A 15,224-nucleotide genomic window follows, 5' to 3' on the forward strand; every position below is an offset into this window, starting at 1 on the left:
CAGCAACAAAAACAAAAATCAACAAGTGGGACTATATCAAGCTAAAAAGCTTCTGCACAGCAAAGGGAACCATCAACAAAATAAAAAGGCAACCTACAAAATGGTAGAAAATAATTGCAAACCATATATCAGGTAAGGGGTTAACATCTAAAATATATAAGAACTCATATAACTCAGTAACAGCAACAACAACAAAACAATTCAATTAAAAAAAATAAGCAGAGAAACTAAATAGACACTTTTCCAAAGAAGACATCCAAATGGCCAACAGGTACATGAAAAGATGCTCAACATCCCTAATCATCAAGGAAACGTAAATCAAAATCACAAGTTATCACCTCACACCTGTTAGAATGGATATCATCAAAAAGACAAATGATGACATGTGTTGGCAAGGATGTGGAAATAAGGGAAAACTCGTGCACTGTTGGTGGGAATATAAATTGGTACAGCCACTATGGAAAACAGTATGGAGGTCCCTTAAGAATAGGGACCTCTATTAAAAATAGAACTTCCATATGAACCAGCAAATCCACTTCTGGGTATTTATCCAAAGGAAATGAAATCAGTATCTGGAAGAGATATCTGTACCCCTATGTTCACTGCAACATTATTTACAATAGCCAAGCTAGGAAAGCAACTTAAGTGTCCATAAATGGATGAACAGATTAAGAAAATGGGGTATATGTTATAGGTATATATATAGACTTTTGATACATGATTTTTATAGATCTTGTATGTAATGGGATATTATTAAGCCTTAAGAAAGAAGGAAATCCTGACATTGTGACAACATGAATAAACCTAGAGGACAATATGCTAAATGAAATAAGTCAGACACAGAAAGTCAAATGCTGCATGATCTCACTGATATGTGAGATCTAAAAAGTCAAACTCAGAGAAGCAGAGGGTAGGATGGTGGCTGCGTGATCTGGAAGGTGACAGAAAGGGAGAGACATTGGTCAAAGTTTACAAAGGTTCAGTTATACGGGATGATTCATTTCTAGAGATCTAATGTATACATGGCGACTACAGTTAATAGTGTTGTATTGTAGATTTGAAATTTGCTAAGAGAGTTAAGTTACCTTATGTTCTCACCACACACACACACACACACACACACACACACACACACACACACATCCTATGTGAGGTGACCGATAATTAGCTTAACTGCGGTAACTACTTCACAATGTACACATATATCAAAACATCATGCTATACATCTTAAACATATACATTTCTTATTTCTTAACTGTACCTCAATAAAGCTGGAAAAATTTTTAAATTTAATTCTTTAAAAGTTGTGACATAAAAAAAGAGCTGAAACTGTGAAACTCTTAGAAGAAAATGTAGAAGTAAATCTTCATGGCTTTTTTAAGGTAACATTTTCCTAGATATGACAGCAAAACCACAAGTGATAAAAAGAATAAATCGACCTACATTAAAATTAAACTTTTGTGCTGCAAATGATACCATCAAGAAGGTGAAAAGACAGCCCACAAAATGGGAGAAAATATCTGAAATTTATATATCTGATAAGGAAATTATATCCAGAATATATAAAGAATTTCTACAACTCAAAAAGACCAATGACCCAATTAAAAATGGACCAAAGATTTGAATAGCCTTTTCTCCAAAGAATATACACAAATGGCCAATAAGCACATGAAAAGACACTTACTGTCATCAGTCATTAGAAAAATGCAATTCAAGAGAATTCCCTGGTGGTCCAGTGGTTAAGAGTTCATACTTCCACTGCAGGGGGCGCATGTTTGATCCCTGGTGTGAACTAAGATCCCACATGCCACTGCAGCCAAAAAAAGAAAAAAAAGAGAAAAAAGAAAAATGCAATTCAAAACCACAATGAAATACCACTTCACACGCACTAGTACGACTGTAACAAAAAAGATGGACAATAACAAATGTTAGCAAGGATTCAGATATTGGAACCCACACACATTGCTGGTAAAATGGTGTGGTGCTTTGGAATAATCTAGCAGTCCCTTGAAAAGATAAACACACAGTTACCATATGACCTAGCAATTCTAGCCCTCGGTATATACCTAAGAGAAATGAAACACACAAAGATTTGTGTGCTAATGTTCTAAACAGCATTATTCATAATAGTCAAAATACAGAAACAACCAAAATGTCCCTCAACTGATTAATGGGTAAATAAAATTTGGTATATCCATACAATTGGAAATTATTTGTCAATAAAAAGAAGTGAAGTATTAACACATGCAACAAAATTGATAACTCTTGAAAATATTAGGATAAGTGAAAGAAGCCAATCATAAAAGATTAATACTTTGTATGATTCCATTTATATGACATTTCCGGAATAGGCACATTTATAGACACAGAAACTAGATTAAAGGCTGCTTAGGGCTGGGTGGAGGGCAGGGTAGATGCAGAGTGGGCATTGACTGCTAATAGGTATGAGATCTTTTAGAGGGAATGAAAATATTCTAAACTTCTATTACGATGACGGTTGCACAACCCTGTGAATATACTGAAGCACATTAAATCATTCACTTTCAGCAGGTGAATTTGACAATATATAAATGACATCTTAATAAAATGCTTTTAAAAATTTAAGAGCCCCAAACCCAGGCCCAATAAAGCCCCAGCTGGTTTAGATATAGGAATCTTGGTTCTCTGCCCTAGGTAACCAAGTCCTTGCTGACTAAGATGAAAAGTTAAAGTGTAAAGAGCAGTAATCTTGGATTTAGCCCATAGAGACGTGAGGGCTCACTGCTTCATTGAGTAACCTTGTAATAGCCTCAGTTTCCTCATCTGTAAAAGGGGGCGATTGCACCTTCCTTGATGTATTGTTGGGGAGATGAATGGTTTGTGCATGACATGCCCAGTACCACGCACAGCATAGAGTACACCCTTAGCCAGGAATCGGTACTATGGTCGTCAATGCACTCAAAGTACTGCTGTGAAGATTAATGGAAGCAGAGTCACTTAGATGCTAAGGATTTGGATTTTTTAGCTCCTTAAAAACAACATGATGATGCCTGGGGGAGGGGGTTGGCCACCTACATCTGCCTGTGCAGTGGCTCCCAGGAACTTTGCCTCCAGTGACACCTTGACCTCCTCGACCTCCATGGTAGAATCATCCTTATGGTCTGGGTCTGAGCCGTAATGGAGACCAAATGCCACACGGCTAGTTTCCGGTGCTAGGCATGGCTGCAGTGCCAGGGCACCTCGGTGCAACCATCAGGGTTTACATCCTGCTGAAGCATCCGACAGTGGAAGGCATTCAGTTCAAGTACACGCTGAAGCAGGCCTTGGCCTCTTCCTCAGGCCCATCAGCTCCAAGGCCAAGGGGGCCACCAGCAGCTTCAAATTAGTTCTCAAGAATAAAAGGAAAATTCAGCCCAAGAGGACGTCCACCATGACAGCTCCCAGGAGATCCAGTGAGGCTGAGGAGAAGGGCCCCAAGAAAGCAAGTGAGGCAAAGAAGGACCTTCCCAACCCAGTGAGGTGAAAAGAGGACTCAAGAAGCCAGCAGAGGTGAGGGCGCCTGCCTCCAAACCAGGAGTACCTAAGGAGAAGACCCCCAGGAAAGGCAGCCAGACCAAAGACCAAGAGGGAAAATTGGGCCAGGCCAGAAAGGCCTCCCCACGGCCAGTCAAGGCTACACAGGCCCCTCCCAGTGCCAACGAACCAGGCAGGAAGTCAAAGGTCAAAGGCAGAAGGAGCCGCTGAGATGCCAAGGCCCACAGGAAAACAAAAGCTGAGAGTCAGAGTTCAAAGCTCACGGTCACCAAGGGCAAGAATGGAGCTGTTTCCCCACACAAAAGAAGAGGGAAGCCAAGGTCCTTAAAGAGGTCACTGTCCAAGCAGCTGAGGAGGCCAAGAGTCAAGGCTACTGCTCCTCCTAAGGGCAGTGGGTCCAAGATGATGCTTGTGTCACTGGCCAGGAAGATAGAGACCCCCAAGGGCCCAAGAAGGCCTGACTTGCCCAGCAAGGCCTCACTGTCCAAAGTGCCCAGTAGGAAGCAGAAGCCAAGAACTAGAGGCCAGGGTGGAGAAAGACTGAGATTCTGCTTGCATTTTTATTCCCTAACAAGCCACCATTCTATTTATTCTATTTAACCTATTTATCAAAAAAGACTTTATCCCCCCAAAAAACAAGCGTGGCGCTTAAGGTATGTTTTATGAATGAACGAATGAGTGAGTGAATGAACTAATGAATGAATAACATGTCATTCAGAGCAGCTTGATTCCTCTTGAAAACAGGTCTTTCATGTCAAAACGCTGAACAACGTGAAAAATAACTCCTGAAATGGAAACCTTAGAGAGACGGACATTTTAAGTTTGAGGATTTGCCTTATAAAAATGAACTATGGTCATTCTACTTTTAGCTTTCTGAGGAGCCTTCATACTGTTTTCCATGGGACCCAGCAGTCCCACTCCTGGGCATATATCCACACAAAACAATAATTCAAAAAGACACATGCACCCCTATGTTCATAGCGGCTCTATTCACAGTAGCCAAGACATGGAAGCAACCTAAATGTCCATGCACAGATGAGTGGATGTGGTACATATATGCAATGGAATACTACTCAGCCATAAAAAAGAACAAAATAATGCCATTTGCAGCAACATGCATGCAACTAGAGATTATCATACTAAGTGAAGTAAGTCAGAAAGAACATTAAAAAAAGAATGTGTATGTAAAAATGAACTATGAATAAGGCAGAAAAAAATGTCCAGCTTCAGCTTCAAACATATTAATAAAGAAGCTGTGACAATAAAGGCCATGTATGGCCATGAATATTTACGGGGAGAAAGCCAGAGAAGCAGAGACCCAAGCTGTTAAGCCCCATTCCAGGGCTGGGCATTGGCAGAAGGGGAGGATGGTAAGGTGGCCATAGGACCACCAAGACCAAAACAAAGCCAAGTCCTGAATAGTTCTGTTTATTGTTCATGTGGAAACCAAAGTCAAATGGGTACCTCTTGGTGGAAGGAGAATAAATAAATTCATTTGACATCTACCTGTGGGAGCCCCTGAATATGGGTTCTCTCATTGAATTCTAGCAACAAACCTGGGTAGCTGGCATTACTGCTCCCATTTTATAGATGAGGTAACTGAACTGAGTTTCTGAAGAGCGACATAACATACTTAAGGGTATCTATTTAACTGTTTAACAAACATGTCTCATGTGCCAGGACTCACTGTACAAAGTGCTTTACAAGCATGAACTCATGTATCCCTCATATCAACACTGTGAAGTAGGGACCATTGTTTTGTCCACTTAACAGATGAAACAGAGGCAGGGAGAGGTGAAGTAACTTGCCCAGGATCATACTGAAACCCACCTGAACCCAGCTATCTGGCACTAGAGCCCATGTTCTGAAGCCTTATGCTAGGTAGACCCTCCAGTTAGTAACAAATCAGGATTCCAACTCATGTCTATCTATTTCCAAAGCAAAAACGTTGTTCTGCTCCACCACAAGCCTTCCGCATATGAAATCATGTAGCTACTAGAGGTGCCAACAACTAGGAAAAAATAATTGGGCAATAATTGGAAAATATTGAATGCCTACAGGGGCGAGCAAAGGGAAGCGCGTCAGGTGCACCCGGGATGGGAGTGGTGAGACCTGGGACCGGTTGCACAGCATGTGCACCACATAAAAGGGTAGCTGTCATTCAGACCCAGCCACAGCTGCCATAAGGAACTGGGGGTGCAGTGTTGCCAGATTTCAGTGTAGATTCTTCCAAATCTTAGAATGTTGAATAGTCAACAGAATACATCCGCAGGATTCCATCAACGTGAAGTCAAGAGAGCAGGACCTTGCAGAGAGTGACCAGAGGGGGCAGTAGGCACTGGTCCTGTCCTGTTTCTTCCTCTGGGCTGGTTGCACAATTGAGCTCACTTTATGCGAGTCCACTGAGCTGTACCCTCGTGATATGTGCCCTTTTCTGTATCTGTATTATACTTTCAAAGAAGTTTAGCTTTTTGAAATCATGGAACTAGAAAGTCAGACTCTATGTCAAATACAACTCTTACGTCACCAGTTTACCAGTGTGAGGCATCTGTTATAAGCCTTTGCGGAATCATTCTTGCCATTGAGCTCTTTGGGACTGCAAGTCTGCTCTTCTCTGTGCTAGGTCGTGCCAGGAGTTACATCCGGGGTAGGGAGGTAATGTCACAGGGTACGTAATATGAGCCTGTCTACAATGGAAGGATTGCTGCGCCTGCCTGGAGATGGTGAGCTCCCCTTCTCTGCAGGAGTTCAAGAAGAGGCAGAACAACTATTGGTCCGGGATTCTGCAGAGGACTTGGGGAAAGGAGGTGAGTAAGGTTAACACTGAAGTTCCTTCCAGTCCTGAGAGCTAGAGAATCCAAGATCATTTATGCAGTCGTTCATTCAACAGTGATATTACTGAGTATCTTCTCTGGCTCAGGCATGTGCCTGGCACTGGGGATCTGGGGGTGAATGAAAGAGCTAAAACCCCTCCGTTGAAAGACTTTGCAGACTACTGAAGTGGGGGAGCTCTTGGGGAAGCATTAAGTCAATTCAGGGGAGAAGAGAATGATGAGGGAAGGTGAAGGGCTTGCTTTCATTTTCCTCTCCTAGGGGACTGTCTTAGTGCAGATGGAGAGAAAGGCCCCCAAGAGGGAGTGATATCTCAGCCGAGACACGAATGATGATCATGACCTAGTCAGACAAAGGGAGTAGGGGCTGGCAGGAGGAGGGAAACAAAAGCCCATTTGAGGAAATGCGGAAAGTCCAACCTAGCTGAAATGCGGGCTGGTGGAGGGCAATTGTGAACCTGATGTCTGGCTGCATCTTTATTTCCACAATTCTAAGAATGTCTAAGACTCTGTAATTCTGAGCATCTATGATTAAAACAGCTCTCCATTATTAAGATTCTCTGAATTGAGTTTCCAAGATTCCATGAATACACTTTTCTAAGTCTCTGGCTTGCAGGCACTACGAGTCTACATCCTACTTTCACTGCAGCCTGACCCTGTCCTGGATTATTCCTCTGCTAGTGTAGACAAGGCTAAAGAGAAGTATTTGGGAAGAGAAAGCTCACTCACATTTGCTCTGCAATCTGCCTCCCAATTAGACCCTGTGTTCTGCTCTGGTCTGGGAAAAGAGACAAAAGAAAATGCAGACAGGGACCCTGCTTATACTAATGAGTGATCTCCGTGGTCAGAGTTAATGCCAAGTCCCGTTCGGCCCCCAGACCTTCACTAGCATGGGGTGAACACACAGGCTAATTTATGTGGAATAAAAACACATTTTTACATGGTGTCCTGACACCAAGACAGGCGTTCCTCTCCACAAAACAAGCCCAATTAACATCGTATGCTCTGTGGCCTCTTCTGTTCTATGAAACAGTTGCAAATTCTCTTAACACTTTGGAGCTCTGAGAAGAACAAAAACAAGAATGGTACAAATGGGGCATCGTTGGGGAGGAGACAGGCGAGTCTAGAGATGTGGACATGCAGCCTGATGCCAAGCGCTTGGGCATCAGAGTCAGAGTGGTTTTTATTTTTATTAATTTAATTTAATTTTATTGAAGTAGAGTAAACATTGATCTTTAGAACTCCTTGCCATCCTGCGTTGCCTGCTGGGATTTTCATGATGACCTTACGCCTAATTGCTTGGATGCCTGGGAACATTTGAATTTGTACTTCCTTTTGTTGCTTCTATTTATCTAGTAGTTTTAGGACAGCCCTGCTAATGCCCCATATCTTTCTTTCTTAAAACCTTTTATGGCCTTTCTAAGAACCCATATTCCCTTCAGCAATTTTTAGATGCTAGGTACCAACAAGACGCCTGGAGATGTTGTTTGCTGTGACTTCCTAAAGATCTTGGCTCTAGCAAGGATGAGCTATTTTTTTTTTTTTTTTTTTTTTTTTTTTTGCGGTACGCGGGCCTCTCACTGTCGTGGCCTCTCCCGCTGCGGAGCACAGGCCCCGGACGCGCAGGCCCAGCGGCCATGGCTCACGGGCCCAGCCGCTCCGCGGCACACGGGATCCTCCCGGACCGGGGCACGAACTCGTGTCGCCTGCATCGGCAGGCGGACTCTCAACCACTGCGCCACCAGGGAAGCCCCAGGATGAGCTATTTATGAGCACTTGCTCTGGAGCCAGACTGCCATTTGCTAGCTGTGTGACATCCGAGCGAGTCTTTTAACTTCTCTGTGTCTCTGTGGCTTCACCTGTAAGATAGCAATAACAGCAACACATATCGTGTATGGTTTGGGGAAGATTAAAGAAGATTATCCACATGAAGTGCTTCCCCACTGCATCCCATAAATATTAACAGCTATTACATGCTGAAAAGACTGGAGTAGTCAACCTGGTTGTGCATGAATATGGTGGTGTGGGGTTCCCTGGGCACGTGAGGGTCTGTCAAAGACTGTCACCAGCTAAGAGTGAGGCTGGAGGGGAAGGACTTGACTGTGTTTCAAGCCCGCCCTTTATGTTCATCTTTCCCCAGGGCCCTCTGGTAGCCATGGCAACCCAGCTTACAGGTTGCCAAGTTCAAAACAATATATTTCCAAGCATGAAGTTTTGCTGACATCACCCATCCTGATGAGAAAGCAATGAAGGCTTGTTAGTCCTCACTGGCGCCTGTGCCCGCCTGAAGACACGAGAGCCTTCGTGCCATTTTTTTTCACATGTCTACCTAAGTAATGGTGTGAAGGCCAAAAGAGAGCCATCATTACTAAGTGACCAGCATGATAACCTTGATTACCACTTACTAAGTGAACTGAGCCTGAGCTTTGGGGTCTCACGAACTCAGTTATTTACTGTGTGACCCTGAGCAGGTAACTTAACCTCTCTGTGTTTCAGTTTCCTCACTGGTAAGATGGGAATAGCCCAATACTCCTCAAGTGGTTCTTATGAAGCTTGCACAGGGTGGTGTATGTGAAGGCTCATAGCACAGTGGCTGGCACACCGCAGGCTTGCAGTTAACTGTGCATTGTGGCTCCTGTTATCTGCTCGTGCGCTCTCGATTCTATGCCTCTGTCTTCTCTGAGTCTTCTGTCAAGAACATCCTTCATGTCAAGCCTCTAATCCCTACCGACTGAAAACACACTCAATTTTTTCCTAAGCAAACCACTGCACAAAGATTCATTTACAAAGATCTTAATCACAACTGCATTTATAATGACAAAAAATCTCAAGCCATGTAAATATCCAACAATAGAGGATTGATTAAAGAAAGGAAGGTATATTCCTACAATATGATTCACCTGTTTAAAATGATAATGTACATCTGCATTTATTAATACAGAATTGATTACTATATTATAAAATAAAAAGTAGATCATAAAAGAATATCCATAGAATGGTCATACTTTATAGATAGATAGGTAGGTAGATAGGCAGATAGATGTCAAAATATTAATAGTTGTTGGCTAATTTTCTTTAGTTTACTTATCTGTTGTCTTCTACATTTTTAACCACAAATGTGTATGCCTTGTGCAATAAAATATCTCTAATACAACCCTGAAGTTAACACTAACATAAATTAATATTAGTATCCATTCTCCAAGATACAAGTCAAATTTCACTTCCACCACAGGCCTTCCTGGATACCTCTGGTTCACAGAGAATTTCCTTTTTCCTTCTCCAGAGTCCGCGCAGTCCTTTATGCATCTCTGAAGACATTTATTGCATCTTAATTCTGCTTTGTGCCCACTGCTTGCTCGAGCCTATATCCCTAGGGAGCAAAGGTGGTCTCATTTAGTCCCTGCAGGCACCAGTCAGTGAATGGATGAATAAGTGAATGAATGATGAATGAATAAATGAATGAGTGAATGCATCCTTCACTCTTCAAAATTCTGGTGTGATGTGCCCTCCTTTGTGAGGCCTTTCTAGATATCTTCCCTTTTCTCTCAACCTTTTGGGTGCTGTCCCCTCTAGAACTGGCCAGTCCAAGCTCTCCTTCCTGTTCTAACTCTGTCTTTTTGGCCTTTGGATGCAGAAGCAAGGGAGCCTGGGTGGGAGTGCATTGGACACAGTCCTGGTTCCCAGGGTGTAGGTGGAAAACCAGCAAACGACAGCCCAGGCAGTGGGAAAAGGCTTTCTAGGAAGGAGGATAGTGTCTTCACTCTTTGGTATGACATTTAATGTGACCCTTGGAAGCAGAGCCAGGTAAAAGAAGGTGGTGTGGACCCAGGAGCTGTTGGTCTCTCTATTCACATTCTCCAAAAGGGCTTGCATTTTTGACTAGTTCTTTAAATGCAATATGGTGGCATGTTTATTTGGTGCTACCAGAATTCCACGGTCTCCCTGTATTTCCCAGCCTCGCATGTCATTAGGTTAGAGCGATGTAGCCAATGGACTGCAAGGAAAAACAAGATGTGTCTCTTCTGCCCCATGGCCTTTAAGAACCTGTGTGGTACTTCCTCCACCCTTCTCTTCTCCTCCTGCAGCAACTTGAAGTCCACGTGTTCGGGTGGCATAGGAACGTGATATAAAAAGCTGCCTGGCCACGGCTGAACTTGGCATGACCCCCTCAATGACCTTTATTGTGTTAAGCCAGCTGAAATGTTAGGGTTTATTTGTTACTTCAGCAGAGCCCAGCCCAACCTGACTAACCCAGCTCTCACACTTCATCCAACCCCTGTTCTCATTCAGTAACCTTCACAAGAAAATGATTCTGCATTTTACAAGATTAAATTTGTTTTGATCCCACTTACACAGTGAGAGTGGGGCTTCACTCCACTGATGGAGAGAATAAATAAATATTTGTGTATAAAAATGGAAAAAGAAATAAAAGTCTCTATATCTCCTGGCCAACCCAGCAGCTGCCTCTAAAAGACAGGAAAGTCTGGCTCCTAATTAGGCATTTTTCCCTGTCCTTGAGCTTAACAAAACAGGACCATCCAAACTGAATCCATCACCTTCCAATGATTTCCTCTCATGCAGGGACTACAGCATCAATTAGGCCCCAGGATGGATGCGGGTAAAACTTTGCTCCAACAAGCCTTGCTTCTCAACCTGTTTTGCTTCTAATTGTCCATTTATTTCTCTCACGGACAATGTCAATAGCCCAGATGCAGCTTTTGCCAAGCAATGTCTACTCCCCGGGGAAAAAGGCTGAGCGAAGCACTGAGGGTGGCGTGAATGTTTCCATGGTAATTACGCACCGACCACCAGAAGGCTCTGCCCGGTGAAATCCCCCGTTAACCACCAGCCAGTTAATTAGAGGAGGCCTTTAGCACTTGCTTATATTCTGGAACATTTCTTCCGGGTTAGGAATGGACAGTCACAGGCATGAAGGGAGAGTAATTTATTCCAGTGGCCTATGGAGCAGCAGACAGTTGACAGCCCTTACTTGGCATCTTGCAAACACCTAGATGAGTTCATGGAAACCAGCCCAGGACAGAGGTGCAGGGACCATTAAGGGAGGGAGGGATCTAAACTTTCCATTCTGAGGAAGAGCCAGAGAGTAACCAAGGGTACGGGGGACAGAGCCCTGCCTTTGGGAAGAGTGTGCTGGGAATGGGTGCTGGGGCCAGGTAAGTGTCACACAGGGCCCTGAGCGCAGAAGGACCTCATGCTCAGTTAAGTGCTCTGCTGTTGCTACTTTAAAATGTTTAATGATCTTTAGGGCTTCCCTGGTGGCGCAGTGGTTGGGAGTCCGCCTGCCGATGCAGGGGACGTGCATTTGTGCCCCGGTCCGGGAGTATCCTATGTGCCGCGGAGCAGCTGGGCCTGTGAGCCGTGGCCGCTGAGCCTGCGTATCCGGAGCCTGTGCTCTGCAACGGGAGAGGCCACAGCAGTGAGAGGCCCGCGTACTGCACACACACAAAAAAATGTTTAATGATTTTTAAACAAAGGGCCCTGTATTCTCATTTTTCACTGAGCCCCATAATATTATGTAGCTGGTCCCAGGTACTCAGGTGGACTGGTTTTCTAAGCAGGCAAACTGAGGTAGCAGCTGTGGATATAGAGAAAGCCTCTATGCACCCAGGTACCCAGGACTCCCTGGGCCACCGGATACCAGATCCACACGACACTGTGGTGAATCCCAGCCAAGCGTGGGCACTAAGAGCTTTGACTCTAGAGTTGAAAAGACAAGGGTTCAAGACCCGGCTTTGCCAGTCGCTCCCTACGTGTTCTTGCGTAAATGACCCAACCCCTCTGCACCCCAGGTTTCTCCTCTGTGACACGAAGATGCTAGTTGGTAGCTGTTTCATAGGGTTATGGTAAACAATGGCACATAATTGTTCCTTAATAAATGTTCCCCAATACCTTTAATACCCTCACTGATACTTTCATGGTTATCATTATATTTTCATCTTCCTTCCTACTGTTACACAGCTCCCCATTAAGTCTCCTGAGTTCTCCCTGAGACATCCACGCCGCCTGAGATCTGGTCTCTCACAATGGGTGTCTTGCAGAAGGCCAGGGGAGGCCAAAGCGTTGGCCCCTTCCCTCTCAAGTCTTCTCTCCTCCAACACCCTTCCTCTTGTGCAAATTCTCCCCCCATCCCAGCATCTTAGCTCCACCTTTAAACTTTCAGGATCTACTTTCACCCTGTAATTGTGCTAAGGAACCCACCCTAGAGGAGAGTGACTTGCCCAAGTTCACCCAGCAAGTCAACAACAGAACCATGATTCCATCTTGGTCTTCCAATGTTTTCCACCCCTCTCCAAGATTTTGTATTTGACAGGGTAACATTGCTTCATTTCTGCCAGCCTCAGAAAAGTCCTTCGCCATGCTTTAACTTGACAGGATCTGCTCTTTCTTTATACATTCACTCGAACGCCCCAGGATATAGTTTTCTTCAGGAAAATCAAGTGTCTCTTGATTGGGGGCTGGTCAGAGCGAGACCCTGGGCTCAATGCAGCAGTGGGCAGAAGGAGCAGCTTATCTTAAGCAGCAGCAAACCGAGTGGGAGTTTAACTGGCAAACAAAAGGAGAAGAAGAGGCTATTCGAGCATGACCTGAACTTGGCTAGTCCTGCGGGGAAAGGGCAGCCCCATCTGGAGGCTGGGAAAAGAAGAGACGAGGAAGAAGCACGCAGCTCCTGAGAAAGGACAGCTGGTGTGTCTGGTTCTCAGAAGAACACAGGCTCTGGCATCAGATGGAATTGGGTGTAAGTTCCTCCTCTGCTGTTTATTAGCTGTGTGACTTGGAGCTGGTTACTCTCCCTCTTTGAACATGCTTTCTTATGCGTAAAATGGGCCTAATAATGTGTGCCTCTCAGGGTTGTTGACGTGTTTGAGTGAAATAATCCACATAGAGTTGTTGGTACTAGCGCCCAGGAAACGTCTCATCGTCATCAGCCTCATCAAAGAGCAGGGAGATCCCCTGGATCTACCCTCAGTCCTTCCTAGTGACTAAGGACAGCAAGAGCACTGAAGGACAGCAATACTCATCAGAGCAATAAAAATAACAATAAAAGCGGGAGAGAGACGTTAACACGTTAGGCAGCCTCACTCTCGTCCAGGGAGCATATCTGGCACTGCTATGAGCATCTTCCCGTTTCATCTTCACAAACCTGCAAGTCAATTGTTATGTGCACCCGCATTTTCTTGATGAAGCAGCTGAGGCTCCCCCAGATGAAGTGACCTGCCCGGGGTTGTCAGCTGTGCGTCTGATCGGGGGGCTCGCCCTGGGTCCACTCCAGGTCTGGTGGCAATGAAGACAGCCAGGAAAGACCTGACCCTGAGTGGGTGGTCTCCAGAAACCCCTGTTCTGTCAGACGGGGACGAAGAGGACACAGCAAAGGAAAGTGAGTGAATGGTGGCAGGAAAATGAATCGAGGAGTGGGGAGGAGATGCCTCCCATTAATCATCATGAAGAATAGGTCCCGGAGAGCTGCCTTGGGCTCCACGGTGATTAATGACCTTTTTAATTTTCCTGCGCATCGTCCCAATTATGCAGGAGCACTGAGGGAGGCCCCGCCTTCCCTAGGGAAGCAGGGAGATCTGTGCAATGCCCTGGATCGAGGAAGAGAGGAGGGCTCTGGGGAGACCCTGAGCTGCTTTCCAAAGACCTTGGGCCCAGGGGGCAGGGCTTGCAGAAGCTGCAGATCCGATCCCAGAGCTGGGCAGGACACGGGGCCAGGGAAAGACAGTGCCCGCCTCTGGAGAGGCTGGAGGTGGGCACAACTCTCTGTCCTCAAACTCAGTTGCAAAGAAATAGAATCATTTTCTTACCAACTCAACTAATTTTCTCTTTTGTGTTTCCATTCTTGCCAAGTGGCGGAAGCTTAATCTTGTTCTAGGTTCTGGACGTCATGGACTCAGAGTCTGGGGCAACTGGCTTCTTGAGATTCTTCACCAGGTGGGCGAGTATCTCCTGGTTCATCCATCATCCGGCCCTACCCTCAGCTGCTGGTCCATGGAGGCTGCTGCTGGGAAACCTCGCGCTCCCACTCACACCCGTGGCTCTCTCTTTGTTATTATTCTGCACCAAGGAGCAATGGGATCGTGAAAAGGCTGCTTCTGGTCCCAACTTCCAAGACGGACCCCCAGACCTCTCTGAGGTCTCTGGTTCTCCAAACGGATGCTCTATTGAGAATCCAGGCACAGGGGTTGCCTTTGAGCTATGTCATCCTCTCTCACATGGCTCCTCTCCTTATCCCAGCCCAGGGCAAGGCACAGTGCGTCCACCATCCTCTCCTGCTTCTTAGATCCTGCAAATATAGCCTGTCTTCTAAATCCTCTCTCCCCAGAAAGTTCAGGCTTTTTGAATGCAAAAGCCAGAACCAGCAGGTTATTTCTGTTTGCCAGCCTGAGGTATTAAATGCAATACTAAGCCTCTCTTTCTCTTTCTCTTTAATTTTGAGAAGTAAGGTATAGGACAGAAGAGACATCAGGGGAGAAGCAATGGTGAATATCTCATAAATATTCTTCTGCCACAGGTACAGAATGCTATGCAGAGGTTCAGAAGAAGGAATGAGCATATCCTATAGGAAAATCAATAAAATTGTTCATGCAGAGAGCTGTGTTTCTTCATTATTAAGAGCACAGGCTTCAGAATCTGACAGATCTTGCTTCAGTCTACTTGCTACTGTGTGACCTTGAGCAAGTGGTCTAATCTCCCTCAGCCTCAGTGGCCTCATCTGTAAACTGGAGAGAAGCAAAGCTGCTGTGGGATCAGCTAAATAGTGCGTGTGGAAGGGCTTTGCCAAGTCCTCTATCTGTACTCACGAAAAGAAAGACAGAGACAATTAGTTGGAGATGGAAGCAGACACAGTAGGTGAGCAGGTGA

At 45.0% G+C, this 15,224-nt stretch overlaps 1 pseudogene; it reads left to right on the forward strand.

Annotated features, from left to right (window-relative positions):
- The first annotated feature begins 3,197 nt into the window (after nt 1–3,197).
- On the forward strand, nt 3,198–13,748 carry LOC132437685 (histone H1.8 pseudogene; annotated as a pseudogene).
- Nucleotides 13,749–15,224: the final 1,476 nt, after the last annotated feature.

Source organism: Delphinus delphis, chromosome 15, assembly GCF_949987515.2.
Source record: "Delphinus delphis chromosome 15, mDelDel1.2, whole genome shotgun sequence".
Classification (NCBI taxonomy): Eukaryota; Metazoa; Chordata; class Mammalia; order Artiodactyla; family Delphinidae; genus Delphinus; species Delphinus delphis.